The 12586-nt window shown below is 45.6% G+C and overlaps 1 protein-coding gene across 4 annotated transcripts in view; it reads right to left on the bottom strand.

Annotated features, from left to right (window-relative positions):
• MTHFD1L (methylenetetrahydrofolate dehydrogenase (NADP+ dependent) 1 like) overlaps nucleotides 1-12586 on the bottom strand; it is a 233309-nt gene that overhangs the window by 72241 nt on the left and 148482 nt on the right. The window lies entirely within an intron of this gene.

The raw sequence follows: 12586 nt of genomic DNA, 5'->3' as shown, positions 1-12586 counted from the left end.
GTGCCAGGCTGACTATGTGAGCTGAGTAGTTGTGGTTTACTTCCTGTAGGACAAGTGTGACCACCCACACATGACAGTACTGTGAGGGGCCAGTAGTACGAATGAATCCCAACAGGGTGGCCCTGCTTCCCTGCCTCAACCTCACTGCCAGGGTTGTGTGCTTCCCAGCAGGCACTGCTATCTGTCCAGCCCCACAGCTTCCCAGCACTCGGCACTTCTGATGCCCGGCTTCAGCCTCGCCACCACTGTAATAGATGAAGGTGCATCCTGGCGGCTACCAGAGGTATGATACTGCTTCCTGGGACCTGAAGAGAATGCACTGTCTAGAACCTGAGCTACAATTCTGCAGCCACGTGCTGAATAAAGTGCTTCAACTCACAGCTCCAAAGCCCATGGCCAAAGTGCTCTTGGGACTCCTGCTACAATTTTTATTTTTCACTCACAAGTACAAATAAGGAAATAAAAATATCTCAGTTAACATATCTTTTGGGTTTAGTGTAAATACTAAAATCTGCCCTGATAAGGTCCTTCCCCTTGCATGCAATCTATTTATATTGTGTTAGCAGGCAAGGAACTTCCTATCGTTAATCTGCTTGATTTGGGGGAGAAGTGTAATCTTTAAAGAAAAAAAACAAAACAAAACCAAGCTCAGCCCAAAGGTCTTGATCTGAACTTGATATTCACTTGTACTTCTCTGTGGTAAACGATAGCTTTTATAAACAAATAGAATGGCCAAACAATTTATGACTGTTCATGCGTTAATCATTGCTGGCTTTCTCTTGGTTCTGTAAATATTGACTAATACATTTACTTGCCACATTGTGCCTTGGAGAGTGGGCTGCATGAAGGAGGATCCCACAAGCATCTGCTAAGTGACCAAATAACCACCTACGGCAAGTCCTTTCAAGATGTCAGGGCGTTGTTCTAGAGCTTCAGGGACTTTGTGTACAAAGAACTTCTGATGGACTAGGGACAATGAGACACAGTAAACAACTATGACAGAAGAGAATGTGCAGTCAAGACTGTATAAACATACTATTAAAGTCAAGAGGTCACAGGTTGCAAAGGGAGGCATGAAAATCAGCAAAAGGTGACAAGACATTAAAAAAGAGCTGGAATAGTGCATTAAAGAAAGGACAGGAGGCCGGGTGCAGTGACTCACACCTGTAATCCCAGCGCTTTGGAAGTCCGAGGTGGGTGGAGCATGAGGTCAAGAGATCGAGACCATCCTGGCCAACATGGTGAAACCCCATCTCTACTGAAAAAAACACAAAAATTAGCTGGGAGTGGTGGCGCGTGCCTGTAGTCCCAGCTACTTGGGAGGGTGAGGCAGGAGAATCGCTTGCACACGGGAGGTGGAGGTTGTAGTGAGCCAAGATCGTGCCACTGCACTCCAGCCTGGTGACAGAGCAAGACTCTGTCTCAAAGAAAAAACAAAAAAAGATAGAACGGACAGGAAAAATGTCAATAGGCAAAGAAAGGAAAGAAAGGCAGAAGCCAAGGTGAAATGGTGTCAAACACAGGGCTGAGTGGGGGACACAGTGAATATTCTGTCTATATTATGCACAGCTGCTTAACATATTAGCTACTTCAAAAGCCTGGTGTCTACACTTGTATCTTTGGTCATTTTTGAACTAACATTATGTTAAATCTTCATATTCACCAAAAATGTAACCCTCCTCATACTCTACACTAATTCCTTTCCAAACGTTACTTAAACACGTATTTTGGAAACGGAAATACTCTAGAACAGAGCTGTCCACTGCCACTTTCCATCACGATGGAAGATGTATCGTGTGTTCACTGGCTTCATGTGGCTATTAAAAGCATTGGAAGTGGGACTGGAGCAATCCAGAAACTGAACTGTCAATCTTAGCCACGTGGGATATTGGGCAGTACGGCTCTAGAAAATAACTGCGACCAATGGTTATATTGGTGGCACAGTCTCTCGCACAGAGCAGGCACAACATAAACACTAGCTGAGTGACTCCACGAAGAAATAGTAGAGGATTTGGTGACCTTCATGCTTGATTAAATTCATTTTGTAGGTGTGGTGGACCGGGGTCCTAGAGGCTAAGTCACTCAGTCAGACAGTATAGCCTTCTTGGAAAGGCTCTGGAAATGCTCACTAGAATTCTTCAATTAAATTATTGAAGTCCTGCTTTTTAGTGGAATAAAACTGTTCTGTACATTCTAGAAAAGTTGTTACATTTTAAAATAAATTTTTGGTGACAAAAAATGGACAAAATAAAATGAAATGGAACAAAAGTTTAAAAATGAACTGTTAGAAATAAAGATCCATGAAGGATTTATACCGTAGTAGGGATGTCTCATCTTACTTAGAGGCCAAATTCTGAAGTCAGCAACCCTGAAAAATCTTTTAGAAGACCCATGAAAACACTATAAATACTCCATTCTCAATACCCTAGCGTCTCTTAATGAGGCCCCACTGTTGTTGAAGTATTGGAACACACTGCCATTTCTTCAGCCCTGCACCAAATGAAGTCGTTGGCATGCATCGGGGGCCACAGTGAATGAAAAATACATGGTTCTTTTCTTTCACCAAGGCCACAGAGTTGAATTCACATGGGTTAAATCTTCCTATGCTGTGATATCAGCAAAGTGTATTCCAAGGCCCGTAAAACATGTGAAGAGAAGGATCAATTAATAAACTCGTACGTTGAATAGACATTTCCGGATACACAGTAATTATTTCCATTCGTATTTTGTATCTTAAATGAAGCATAAATTTTAAATGATCTACAAATACAGTTTGGCAAGCAGCCTTTCCTGTACTTCAAATTAAAGTACAACATGAAGCTGTCGATATTAATTTATACTGACCACACCACACTAGGTGCAAGGGCTTGCATTACCAACACCACCTGGAGTCCTGGGAGCAGCTCTGCCCTTGCTACTGAGAACAACAGGCCCCTGTATCACTGACACAAAGCATGTCCTTGGCTGGAAACCAGCACATCTGAGCTACGTGCCGACTTCCACGAGCCTGCTCAGTGGGCATGGAGCCCTGTGGCCTTGCTGGCCCTGAGCAACAGGTTCACTCTGAAGACGCCTACATGTAGAGAATCTCATCCTCCTACGGCAAACCTGGGGTGCGGTGAGGGTAACCGGACTCTGGGAAATGGAAGAAAGGCTCGCCACTAGAAAAGCTGCATTTCTCCACATGAAATAGTAAGAAATCCACATGGGTAATCTTTTATTACTCTCAAATAGAACAGTGCAGCAATGCCAAAAAACGGAATATATGGGAATAAGTGATTTTAAAGATCGCATCTCACCCAAAAGAGGGGAAAGGGCTGACTGGTTCGAGCACTCTGCTGGACCTAGGAACATGCATGTACAGTGTTTTGTTTTGTTTTCTTTGAGACAGAGTCTTGTTCTGTTGCCCAGGCTCAAAAAAAAAAAAAAACCAGGCCGGGCACGATAGTGTGCAGTGGCATGTTCTCGGCCCACTGCAACCTCCACCTGCCAGGTTCAAGTGATTCTTGGGCCTTAGTCTCCAGAGTAGCTGGAATTACAGGCATGTGCCACGATGCCCAGCCATTTTTGTATTTTTATTACAGATGGGGTTTCACCATGTTGGCCAGGCTGGTCTCCAACTCCTGACTTCAAGTGATCTGCCCGCCTCAGCCTCCCAAAGGATTGGGATTACAGGAGGGAGCCATCGTGCCTGGCCGGTTTTTTTTTTTTTTTTTTTTTTTGAGCCTGGCTCCGTTGCTCGGGTTGGAATGCAGTGGGGGTGATCTTGGCTCACTGCAACCTCTGCCTCCCAGGCTCAAGCGATCCTCCCACCTCAGCCTCCTAAGTAGCTGAGACTATGGGACATGTGCCACTATGCCTGGCTAATTTTTAAAATATTTTTAGTAGAGACAGGATCTGCCATGTCACCCAGGTTAGTCTTGAACTCCTAGATTCAAGCGATCCTCCTACCTTGGCCTCCCTAAATGCTAGGATTACAGGCATGAGCCACCGTGCCTGGCCATGCAGTGTTCTCATGATGCAGCTGCTCATTCCTCTTCTATAAATCTGACTTAGGAACATCAATGTGTTGTAAGAGTAAAATGAATGAACACAGGTGCAACACTGGTTCCGTGTTCACGTTCAAGGAGCCCTTGTACTTTACTCAAAACACCGCCCTCCCAACCTCCGAGAGACTAGGGAGACTGGAAGCCTGTGCTGTTTGAGTGTTTTTTTTTTTCCCCTAAACCCTAAGGTCGTAGTTTTATCTCTCTCTCTTAAGTGGTCCATTAGTGTGGTACCTTAATGTTTGTTCCTGTGATCATATTTAATGTTCCTCATGAGCTTGCTTTTAGATGAGAATGTGGACACTCTCTCCATTGCAATGGTCTCATCTGATCTAAATTTAAGTCAGAAAGCCTGGGGAGGGATGGAGTGAGTAGTAGAAGGCAGCCCGCCAACATGTAGTGTGACTTTGATAGTTCATCATTTTACCTTCTCTCATAATTTCAGATGAAATAATGCATTTCTAGAAACTTCCATCATAGTGACAATCATTTTGCATGCTAGAAGACAGCTTTCAATGACCCTACAGGGATTCTTGTGACATGTGCAAGTGTATTAAACACAGGCCACTGTTTTTTTCTCATTGTGTGCTATTTCAACCATCGAGGAAAGAAAGCTGGGGCAGGCTTTGCCAGAATCACACAGGGATGAGTGGGATGCTTTGAGAAGGTGGAGCCCGTGCTCACGACAGGTGCAGATCCCTCGAAACTGTCTCACACAGCTGGACGACGTGCCTGGCAGGTTGGGAGGTGGGTTATATACTGCAGGCCAGCAGAGGTTTCATAGAGAACCTAGAAGCCAGTGTTGGAGAAGCATCTAGACTTGAGAGGGATCTAAGTGTTTACAGAAGGTCTGGTCAAGCAGGAGGTATCTAGGGCTTGGTGCAGTGGCTCATGCCTGCAATCCCAGCATTTTGGGAGGCTGAGGTAGGCAGATCACTTGAGGTCAGGGGTTCGAGACCAGCCCAGCCAACATGGTGAAACCCTGCCTCTACTAAAAATACAAAAATTTGCTGGGCGTGGTGCCCCACGCCTGTAATCCCAGCTACTAAGGAGGCTGAGGCAGGAGAATCCCTTGAAACCGGGAGGTGGAGGTTGCAGGGAGCCGAGATTTCGCCAGTGCACTCCACCCTGGGTGACAGAGCCAGACTCTGCCAAAAAAAAAAAAAAAAAAAAACCAAACATAAAGGAAGCAGGAGGTATCTGGAAATTTGGGGTTGGATCATGGAAAGGAGGCCAGGGGATAAGAGGTTTATGGGAGGCTTGTTGAAGCTGTTCACATTGGACGATCAAAGGCTGTTTAAAGGCAATTCAATCGTAATTAAGAAAGCAGAATATTAAAGAGCATGGGGGGAGAAACAGGTTTATAAGTGAGATACATAACTGACTGGAAAATGTAAGGACCAGCTTTCCACAGAACACTCCAAACATTCTAATGCACACCAAGAGGATAAGAGAGCGCTGAAGTAAGGGCTATGGGCTCAGGCTGAGATGGGAGGGAGAGCCAGAGGAGGTCAAAGGCCCTGAGGGGGAGACAGTTTTTCCAGGGACAAGAACAACCAAAAGAAGGGACAGCCTTTCAATCTAGAGTGTGTTTCTTCCTTCTAATTACTGTGAAATGTAAAAGGCAACAGAGATGTGCATCAATACCTTTTAAGTTTTAAGATCCTATTAATTAAACCCTATATGTACAATGTGAATGTACTTAATGCCACAGACTATACATGTAAAAATGATTAAAGGGGAAATTGTATGTTATACATATTTTACCACAATGGAAGATCCCCCACTGTATATCCACAGATATGCATTTTTTAAATGTTTATTTCAATGTGGAGGCTCGGGTTGCAAATGCTCCAAGTCCATGTAAAGGATAGCTCTCACGCCCCACCAACAACTGGTGTAGGTTCCAGCTGGCATTTTCAAAACGTAGAAAATAATTTCTTAAGAACCAACCAGAAAAACAGTAACAACAAACATCCTGCCTTAAAAAAGACCAGCAGAGGAGGAAACACCCCTGGCCATCTGGGCAGGGAGAGTGTGAAGTTCAGAAGTCAGCAGAGCTGGCTGCGGCTCCAGGCTGTCTTCGTGGTGTGTTTTGGTCTTCCTTCATGCAGCCCCCACTGGGATCAAGAGAATGGCTTCACGCAAGGAACAGGAAAGACCTTTTAATAAAAACAAACACTATCCTGTCTTGCTGTCAAGGCTATACCTCAAAATGTTTGCAAGGCTAGAGGAAGGATACAGGGATGATTTTCAACCTTAACTCCTCATTTAACAAACAATATTCAGACTGAAGGTCAAGCTGACTTCTCGGGGTCATACCTCCTTCTATGCAAAAATGACTGACGTTTTATGGTATCACTAAGGGCTCCCAATTCTCATGGAGAAGGAAAAATGTCAATGTCTTGGTTTAGTTTAGTAGTGCTTTAGGAGGCTTGGCTTCTAATTCCTGGTTTTAACTCAGTGCAAAATAAACCAATCTTGGAGTTTGACAAAATTACCTTGAGTTACAGGAGAATTGTTGAAGGTGAATTCAGGAGGCCCACTCTCTTTCGAAAGCGAACATGACAGGAGGAAGAGCTAGCATTGACTGACTGCTTTCCTCCTTTTTCTTTTTTTTTGGGACGGAGTCTCGCTCTGCCACCCAGGCTGGAGTGCAGTGGCGTGACCTCAGCTCACTGCAAGCTCCGCCTCCCGGGTTCATGCCGTTCTCCCTGCCTCAGCCTCCCAAGTAGCTGGGACTACAGGTGCCGCCACCATGCCCGGCTAATTTTTTGTATCTTTAGTAGAGACAGGGTTTCACCGTGTTAATCAGGATGGTCTCGATCTCCTGATCTGGTGATCCACCTGCCTCAGCCTCCCAAAGTGCTGGGATTACAGGCGTGAGCCACCATGCCTGGCCTTTTTTTTTTCTTTTTGAGACAGAGTCTAACTCTGTTGCCCAAGCTGGAGTGCAGTGGTGTGATCTCAGCTCATTGCAACCTCCACCTCCCAGGTTCGAGTGATTCTCCTGCCTCAGCCTCCCGAGTAGCTGGGACTACAGGCATGTTAACACCACACCTGTCTAGTTTTTATATTTTCAGTAGAGATGGGGTTTCACCATGTGTCCCAGGCTGGTCTCGAACTCCTGGCCTCAGGTGATCCACCCGCCCGGCCTTCACTGCCTGCTTTCTATGTTCCAGCATTCTACTCTGGGGCATTTCATTTGGGTCTCACAGCAACTTGGTGAAGTTGGTGTCACTGTCAGACACCATTGTACAAATGAGGATGCCGAGGCTAGAGAGATTAGTCAGTTTCCCCAAAATGCGTCCATAGTAGGAGGTCTCCTCAAGGTTTAAACTGAATTTACATGATCCCAAAGCTTTAGCCTGTTAGCTCTATGTAATACGTTCCTTCTCCTATCAAGTATCCATTTCTTATGGACAAGTCCATCACCTTCCCATCTATAATGCAGAGTTGAGCCCACACAGCAGATGGGATGTGCAGAGGCAAGCCTGGAAGAATGTATGGAGGAGGGATTTCTTAGCTAATAAAGTGTGCATGTAGATTAGTGTTTCTTTCAGTCATCATATTTCCCTGCGTCCCTGCAGACATGGAGATATTCTATTAGTGAACGATAAAGAGATAATTGTCAAAAGTCACATTAGAAGAGGAAAATTCAAAGAGAAGATGATTTTGAGGGGGACTTTTAACAGCTTCTTAAAAGGGATTGCAATCACCCTCAAGGGTAGAGAGGAAATGAGCCACTGTAATTCAAGTTTAAACACATTCATTTTCACACAATAAAACTTCTTCTGAGCAATTAGTCTACTACACCTTAGTCCATATTTTTCAATCTTTATTCTAAATTATTCATTGCTGCCTCCACCCGGTACCATAATTAAAAGTTGCCTACTCTTGAGTGAGAAGTTACTCTGGCAAAGAGATGCCAAATTGTTCTCTAGACAGCAGCTGCTGCTGAAGTCAGTTTTCTATAGAGTTCAGCAGAGACTCCCAAGTCAGAAGTGCAGCCTGTTTCTCCCTTTACCTGTAAGCTCACCATCAGGAAGTCCAGCACACTGCTGTGTGGCCGCACAGCGCCTCTGAGAGCCAGGTGGCCCACTCTCTCCAGCTGAACCACTCTCCAGTGGGGTTCTGAGACAATTTCTACTTCACACTCAAATGCAGTCATGCCCTGGGCTCTAGCACTATTTTCCATTACTCTAAATCATCTCCGGTGTTTTCCTGCCACACTACTGGGGTGGAGAAAGAACAGCACACCAGATGCCATCAGTCTTGTACTAAATACATTCTTGGGGATATAAAGTCTGGGGAGACACCAAGGGGCACACAGAAACCCAGTTTGCTTTGAGAAGCAAAGGTGGGAGAGTGCCATATGCAAAGCATTTACAGCTTCTTTCTCCTGTAGAGCAATGCCACACCCTTCTCACTGCCCAGCACCCAAGGGTTGGTTGTGAGGGTGTGGGGTTGTGGGGGAGGTAAGAAAGGGCTTCCAGAAAACCATTACTTAGTTACTGAAGTTTTACCAGGACCAACCAATGCAAGAAATCAGGGGGAAAGAAGGCTTGAGCTCCATTACTGACTGCACCAATGAATTCAGATTTTTACATGCTGACAAGACAAGACTGTAAATGGTCTTAGATGATCTAAATCTTGCCAGTGTGAGGAACATAGCTAACAGGCAGACAGTACAAAGAGAGCCAGCAGCAGCAGCAGCTCTTTTGATGAACGGTCACGCTGCAGTAGGCTGGGAGGCTGATTATCTAACAAATAATTATGCAGCTCAAATCGAATTTCTGTTACAAGAAAAGCGAGAAGTGTGTTGGCAAAGGAGGCAGGGATCCTGGCCTTGAGGTCACCTATCAAATAGAGGACTTTAGACCACATTATTATTAAACACTTTCCTCCTTTCAGAGGAGAGCTGACATTTTAGCAGCATTATCTCCATGAAGAATGGGAATTCAGAAAAAAAAAATAATTGAAATATCAGTGGAAAGGAAAAGGGTTCATCTTAGGGTTAGTGCATGTCTGAGACAGCATAACTCAGAAGCATTTCTTCTGATTACTGACCTCTTTTTCACCTGGGCTGTTTTCCTTGAAAAGAGCCACACTTCATGAAATCATTCATGAAAATAACTGCTTTTGCTACGTAGAGTTGGGTGGTTCATGATCAGATGGCAAGATGGTCTGAGGCACACTCACAGCAGGATCTAGGGGTGACTCTCCCCACAGGGGTTTATGTAGAAAGGCCCTGGCATGTGTCAAGGGTTGTAGGCACCCTGGCGAGCCTTACCCAGGACCAAGGAACAGGAACCCAGGGTCCCCTTGGCCACCCGCCATCTGAGTTGGCTTCAATGCCTGACTTGCCCACAGCAGGGCTACATCTATTTTGCGCTGAACACCTCTAGGTCTGAGAACTCAAACTTCCAACTGGAACATTTTTCTTTTCACTCATCCAAAATCTTCTCTTTCAATTGATCTCTACCACCTCTGTAGTCCAGAATATTCTAGTTCCACATTCACAAAATGGCCTCATAAAAATGACAAACCTTTTCTGAGCTAGCCTCCAATTCATTCCCTGTGTCCTTCCTTCCATAAACACTGACTGCGTGCTGGTGACGATGTCCCCTGTGTGGCATGGAGTCTATGCCTGTGCCCATCACTGTCACCCTTCCTCTTCAGGGGGGTCACTCAGTCACTGTCCCCTTTAACTATGTCTCCCCCCAGACCGCCAATACACACACACTTTTGAGCACAGTACTTAGCTCTGAAAAACAGAGCAGGATGATGACCTCAACCATCTGGACGTTCTTTCTCCCAGCTCTGCCTCTTCCTAGCTATGGGACACTGAGCAGTTGACTTAGTTTCTTTGTGCTTTAGTTTTCTTGTCCGTAAAATGGGAAGATATCACCAGTTCTCACCTAAGAGGGATGTTAGGACCACAGAGGTGAACATGTGCAAAGCGCCCATATACCTGGCACACAAACAACTCCTTAAAAGCAGGAGCTGCGGTAATATTAAATATTGATACATCAGCCCCACGCTCTCACCACGGTGATTCCAGGCTTATCAACAACGCTGCTAAGCTCTTGCTTCACTGATTTCTTCTTCAACTTATGCTATTGATTTATGTCACTGAACAGGAAAGAAGAGTGACACACCAAGAGAATATGTGAGGGATGAAGGAACAGGAGAAGCAGCAACCAGTTTGACGCCTGGGCGCCCCGCAATCACACACCACCCCTGAAGACAAATCCATCAGCCGGAACCAGAGCCGCAAAATTCAGAATGGAGATGTCAGAGGGCTGCAAAGACAGACAATCTGAGGAGGAGAGTGAGCCCTGGGAAGCTCAGGTCTGACTGAACCATCAACATGAGCTTAAAAATATCCTAGAGGACCCAGCAATCCCACTTCTGGGAATTCATTTCCAATTGAATTGAAAACACGGTATTGAAGGGATATTTGTACATATGCCATAAACACGCATGCCCATACAGCATTACTTATAATAGCGGAGATGGGGAGCTCAAGTGTCCATCCACAGATGGATGAAGAAACAAAATGTGGGATATCCAAAGAATGGGAGTGTATTCAGCCCGAAAAAGAAAGGAAATCCTGGCCGGGAGTGGTGGCTCACACCTGTAATCCCAGCACTTTGGGAGGCTGAGGCGGGTGGATCACGAGGTCAGAAGTTCGAGACCAGCCTGACCAACAAGGTGAAGCCCTGTCTCTGCTAAAAATACAAAAATTAGCCAGGTGTGGTGGTGCATGCCTGTAATTCCAACTACTCGGGAGGCTGAGGCAGGAGAATCGCTTGAACCTGAGAGCAGAAGGTTGCGGTGAGCTGAGATGGTGCCATTGCACTCCAGCCTGGGCAACAAAAGCGAAACTCTATCTCAAAAAAAAAAAAAAAAAAAAAGACATTCTGGCATGCTACAGCATGCATGCACATTATGCTAAGTGAAATAAGCCAGCCACAGTATGATGCTACTTACATGAGGACCCTAGAGTTGTTACATTCATAGAAACGAAGGAGAATGGTGGCTGGCAGGGGCTGTGGGGAGGGGCATGGGGAGTTGTTCAGTGGGTACAGTTTCAGTTTTGCAAGATGAAAAGCGTTCTGGAGATTGGCTGCACAACAATGTGAATGTACTTAACACTACTGATGTGCACTTAAAAATGGTTAAGATGGGCTGGGCGCGGTGGCTCACGCCTGTAATCCCAGCACTCTGGGAGGCCGAGGCAGGCGGACTGCCGGAGCTCAGGAGTTCAAGACCAGCCTGGGCAACATGGTGAAACCCCAACTCTACTAAAATGAAAAAGAAATTAGCCGGGCATGGCAGCGTGTGCCTGTATTCCCAGCTACTCGGGAGGCTGAGGCAGAAGAATTGCTTGAACCTGGGAGGCGGAGGTTGCAGTGAGCTGAGATCACGCCACTGTACTCCAGCCTGGGCAACAGAACAAAGTTCTGTCTCCAAAAAAAAAAAAAAAAAAAAAAAAAAAAAAGGCTAAGATAGTAAATTTTGTTATATATATTTTACCACAATGAAAAAATATATGTATATATACATACACATACACTAGATTATAGTTCAATAAAACCACAAAAGAAAAGAACCATAACAGAAATGAACAAGCAGAGGCCAGGTGTGGTGGCTCATGCCTGTAATCCCAGCACTTTGGGAGGCCGAGGCAGGTGAACCATGAGGTCAGGAGTTCGAGACCAGCCTGTCCTAGATGGTGAAACCCCAACTCTACTAAAAATACAAAAAATTAGCCGGGCGTGGTGGCAGGTGCCTGTAATCCCAGCTACTCAGGAGGTTGAGGCAGAGAATTGCTTGAACCTGGGAAGCAAGGTTGCAGTGAGCCGAGATTGCGCCACTGTACTCCAGCCTGAGCAACAGAGTAAGACTCTGTCTCAAAAAAAAAGAGAAATGAACAAGGAAAATACCTCCCATGGTTTCCCAAGCCTTGCGAAATTGCTCTTGTTCCTGTGCAACTCCTGAAGGTGTCAGCTGTCAAATCCTGTTCACTAAAGTACCTCTTCACTTAGGCCTGCGATTTGGGAGTCTTCAAAAGCACAGGCTTTGGGACAAGGAGCTAGGGTCTGCACTTAGAAATGTGACTTTGTGGCTAAAACTCTTCTACCTTCTTGTTTGTTTGTTTAAGACAGGGTCTCACTCTGTCGCCCAGGCTGGAGTGCAGTGGTGTGATCTCGATCTTGGCTCACTGCAGCCTCCATCTCCTGGGTTCAAGCAGTTCTCCCACCTCAGCCTCCTGAGTAGTGTAGCTGGGACTATAGGCACATGCCACCATGCCCACCTAATTTTTGTATTTTTAGTAGAGATGGGGTTTCTCTATGTTGGCCAGGCCGATCTCGCACTCCTGACCTCAAGTGATCTGCCCGCCCTAGCCTCCCAAAGTGCTGGGATTACAGGCGTGAGCCACCGCACCCAGCCTACACTCTTCTATCTTTAGTTTGCTTATCTGCAGGGTTGTGGTGACAACTGAATGGGACAATCCATGCTAAGGTGTAAGA

This window comes from Piliocolobus tephrosceles, chromosome 5, assembly GCF_002776525.5.
Source record: "Piliocolobus tephrosceles isolate RC106 chromosome 5, ASM277652v3, whole genome shotgun sequence".
NCBI classification, from domain to species: Eukaryota; Metazoa; Chordata; class Mammalia; order Primates; family Cercopithecidae; genus Piliocolobus; species Piliocolobus tephrosceles.
The sequence above is the reverse complement of the archived record's forward strand: the minus strand, read 5'-3'. Positions and strand labels throughout refer to the sequence as shown.